Source organism: Muntiacus reevesi, chromosome 13, assembly GCF_963930625.1.
Source record: "Muntiacus reevesi chromosome 13, mMunRee1.1, whole genome shotgun sequence".
Lineage (NCBI taxonomy): Eukaryota > Metazoa > Chordata > Mammalia > Artiodactyla > Cervidae > Muntiacus > Muntiacus reevesi.
In genome coordinates this window covers 36,587,737-36,592,465 of record NC_089261.1, presented here as the reverse complement: position 1 = coordinate 36,592,465, position 4,729 = coordinate 36,587,737, and the positions used below count along the sequence as shown (strand labels likewise).

At 44.1% G+C, this 4,729-nt stretch overlaps 1 pseudogene; it reads left to right on the top strand.

The window, feature by feature from the left end:
• Positions 1-934: 934 nt before the first annotated feature.
• On the top strand, positions 935-2,631 carry LOC136145725 (arfaptin-2 pseudogene; annotated as a pseudogene).
• Positions 2,632-4,729: the final 2,098 nt, after the last annotated feature.

Below are 4,729 nucleotides of genomic sequence, written 5' to 3'. Positions count from 1 at the left end.
TTGTGATTTAATTTACAAAAATCTAGTATGTTCATAACTTTTCGGGGAATATTTGCATAAAGTTGAATATACTACACAAATGTGTGTTAACTTTTAGATATTTCTTTGCAAAGGACTATATGTTCTGCAAGCAGCAAGAATATAGAAGCTGTGTGTTTAAAATTAGCCCACTATCAGTCAGTTCAGTCGCTCAGTCATGTCTGACTCTGCGTCACCATGGACTGCAGCACGCCAGGCTTCCTTGTCCATCACGAACTCCTCAAACTCATGTCAATCGAGTTGGTGATGCCATCCAACCATCTCATCCTCTGTCATCCCCTTCTCCTCCTGCCTTCAGTCTTTCCCAGCATCAGGGTCTTTCCCAATGAGTCAGTTCTTCGCATCAGGTGGCCAAACTATTGGAGTTTCAGCTTCAGCATCGCTCCTTCCAATGAACACCCAAGACTGATCTCCTTTAGGATGGACTGGCTGGATCTCCTTGGAGTCCAAGTGACTCTCAAGAGTCTTCCCCAAAACCACACTTCAAAAGCATCAATTCTTTGGCACTCAGCTTTCTTTATAGTCTAGCATTCACATCCATACATGACTACTGGAAAAACCATAGCTTTGATTAGACAGACCATTGTTGTCAAAGTAATGTCTCTGTTTTTTAATATGCTGTTGAGGTTGGTCATAACTTTTCTTCCAAGGAGCAAGTGTCTTTTAATGTCATGGTTGCAGTCACCATCTGCAGTGATTTTGGAGCCCCCCAAAATAAAGTCTGCCACTGTTTCCATTGTTTCCCCACCTATTTGCCATGAAGTGATGGGACCAGATGCCATGATCTTACTTTTCTGAATGTTGAGCTTTAAGCCAACTTTTTCACTCTCCTCTTTCACTTTCATCAAGAGGGTCTTTAGGTAGCCCACTATACTAAAAAAAAAAAAAAGGAGGTCCCCGCGCTGCCCGGGCCTGGCGCCCTGAGGGGAAGAGCGGCCCGGCCCGAGGGCGCTGGGGTGGAGAACTTGACTCCAGTCCCTTCGCTCGCCATGACGGATGGGATCCTAGGGAAGGCAGCCACAGTGGAGATCCCCATCCATGGGAACGGTGAAGCTGGGCAGCTTCCTGAGGATGATGACCTGGAGCAGGTGACCTCCAGCAGGTGATGGTGTCAGGACCCAACCTCAATGAAACCAGCATTGTGTCTGGTGGCTATGGGGGCTCTGGTGATGGACTCATCCCCACAGGGTCTGGCCGCCATCCATCTCACAATGCTACTCCTGCTGGCCCTGGAGATGAGGTGGCTCGGGGCATCGCTGGAGAGAAGTTCGACATCGTCAAGAAATGGGGCATCAATACATATAAGTGCACAAAGCAGCTGTTATCAGAGCGATTTGGCCGAGGCTCCCGGACTGTGGACCTGGAGCTGGAGCTGCAGATCGAGCTGCTGCGTGAGATGAAGCGCAAGTATGAGAGAGTCCTGCAGCTGGGCCGAGCACTGACAGCCCACCTCTACAGCCTGCTGCAGACACAGCATGCACTGGGGGACGCCTTTGCTGACCTCAGCCAGAAGTCCCCAGAGCTCCAGGAGGAATTTGGCTACAATGCAGAGACGCAGAAGCTGCTGTGCAAGAACGGAGAGACATTGCTAGGGGCTGTGAACTTCTTTGTCTCTAGCATCAACACATTGGTAACCAAGACCATGGAAGACACTCTCATGACTGTCAAACAGTATGAGGCTGCCAGGCTGGAATATGATGCCTACCGGACAGACTTAGAGGAGCTGAGCCTAGGCCCCCGGGATGCAGGGACGCGTGGTCGACTCGAGAGTGCCCAGGCCACTTTCCAGGCCCATCGGGACAAATATGAGAAGCTGCGGGGAGATGTGGCCATCAAGCTCAAGTTCCTGGAAGAAAACAAGATCAAGGTGATGCACAAGCAGCTGCTGCTCTTCCACAACGCCGTGTCCGCCTACTTTGCTGGGAACCAGAAACAACTGGAACAGACCCTGCAGCAGTTCAACATCAAGCTGCGGCCTCCAGGCGCTGAGAAGCCCTCCTGGCTAGAGGAGCAGTGAGCCACTCCAGCCCAACCTGGCTATCAAGAAGGACATCGGGAGGGGTAGTCCCAGGGTGGGGGAGATTTGGACATGGGACATCCCTTGCCACCTGCACTCTGGCTTGGGTTCCCTTTCCCTGGCTGGGGCCTGACAGGGGGCCTGCAGGCCCAGCAGCTGCAGCCCTGTCCTTTATCTTCCTGGCCACTGGGCTTCATTCCCAGATCTTTTCCTTTCACTCCACAGCCAAAGCCTATGACAAAACCACTCCCTGGCCAATGGCATCACTCCTCAGGCCTATCCCCAGTTTCTGGGGTGTGCCCCCTGACCAATGGCAGAGCCTCAAAAGGCCCTGTCAGCCAATGGCAGCTCTTCTTGGGCTCCCCTGGGCCAATGATGTTGCCTCCAGTACCCTTTGTCCCTCCTCAATGCGTGCGCATTGCAGAGAAGGGGACTGGGACCAAAAGGGTGGGGATATGGGGAGCCCCATTTTTGGCCGTGCATCTGAATGGGTCTCCCCTCACCTGCCCACCCAGTTTAATTGTGCTTAGAGCCCTGGAAGATTGGGACCTAGCACTAGGAATAAACCTTTCATAAAAGCAAAAAAAAAAAAAAAAAAAAAAATTAGAGCCAATAAAGCTGCCCAGTGGAAAACAACTAAAGAGAGCTTGAGAAGGATTCCATGATGGATGGAATTTCCTGAAGGATGGGATTTCCTGGGCTCTCTTTGCAGAGGAAATCTTGCCATGGATAGTGGAACAGAGACATCTGTATCCAAGTCAGAGAGTAAGGAGCATTTCTTAAGACAAGCCCAATATCACATCTAATATGATCCACATCCTCTGAGACACTGAATGAGGAGAAGACAGAGATGATAGGGAAGTTTTCACCCATTGAACTATAATTCAAGTGGCGTCTCCACCCACAGAGAGGCACTCACACAATCAGACATATTTACAGTTCATTCCATTCCATTCACTGGCACAGAATAGCATGCATAATGCAGTGTTTTTTATCAAAAGTTTCTCATGTAAGAAATTAATGCTGAACACCCCTCAATTCCTGTGAATGGAGTAATGGCTCCATGGAATAAGAAATCACTAGAATTGTAACAAATGGTGAAAGACTGATACATTCTACAAATGAGAACACATGTAAGTTTTAAAAGATACTTGAACTAAGGGATTGTGGTTTTTAAAATTTGAAGAGAAGCATCGTTTGTCCAAACACATACGGAATGTACTGATTTTCCAAGTGATTTTTGGCAATTAAATTGTAAAACCTAGTCTAATTATTCTTTCACTTTTCTTGGATTAAGGTGGGCTTTTAATTTTCTATTTTTTAAAAAGAATGTACTATAGAATAGACTTTGTTTTTTCATATAAAATGGCCTGTTTTTCATTTGTGGGTTATCAGGATTGAATCAAAGCTACTGTTTTAGTGAAAAACTTGAATATATTCATTAATTCATTTTATTTTTTATTTATTTATTTTTTAATTTTATTTTATTAGTTGGAGGCCAATTACTTCACAACATTTCAGTGGGTTTTGACATACATTGACACGAATCGGCCTCATTAATTCATTTTAAATGATATGGCTCAATTTATAGTGCTAAATAGTAAAATACAGAGCTTATATTTTATTGAAAGAAAAAATAACAACAGTAAAAAATAAACAAGGCAATCTTTGAGAGTGGTAAGTGCCCTAAAGGAAATAAATAGGATGATATGAAAATACACAATAATAGCAGCTAACATTTATCGAATTCTTATTATGTGCCTGAATACTACAGTGTTCACATGTAATCCTGTAATACAGGTACTATTTTCCCTATTGTACAGATGAGAAAACTGAAGTTCATGTAGGTTAAATGATTTATCCAAAGTCATACAGATACAAAGTAATAGAATGAGGATTTGAAGTGAAGCAGATTCCTATGTAATGATGGGCTACGATATTTGAATCAACTGTCCTGCTGAAAATAACCAAAATACCTCAAAGAACCTCATCTTAAAATCATTAAAGAGATAAGACAGTTTTTAAAGAGACCAAAATTGAAGGAAAATGAGAGCTCTGGAAGGTAATGGGTACAGAAGGGAAGTGGGCACTGAAACTGTTTTTGACTTGAAGGCATTTCCCCATCTGGGTAAATCAGAAGCTTTGTTTTGATGGCCTTGTTGGACAAGAGAGATGACTCAGTGGAGAATCTAGTGGAAGACCCTCCTTTCAATAAACTGAGAACCCTCCTTCAAAGGGCTATACATTCAGGATAGACATGAATCAGAAGGGAGACAGCCCAGAAGAAAACTTAAAGCCTCTAATTTAATTGCTATCTCAAGACTTAAACTTATAGCTTGGGACGGCAATGTCCCCCAGAAGCCTAGCAAAAACAGAAAAAAAATTATCTCTGGAGTTAAGTACCTTCATCTGTGGGCCTCAAATTATTTTCACAAATAATTTTCAAATATAGAATTCTATACCCAGAGAAAATCAGGAATATAAGGAAACTAGATTTGCAACCCCAAAAGACTTCAGTGGCAGACAGTAAAAGAACTCTGCTGACTTTGTTCAAACAAATACAACATAAGCTTGAAGACATTAGAAAATAGAAAACTATAAAATGGTTGATTTGTAAAGGAGGAATTTAAGAAAGATAATGATTGTTGCTGTTTTAGTCGCCAAGTCGTATCC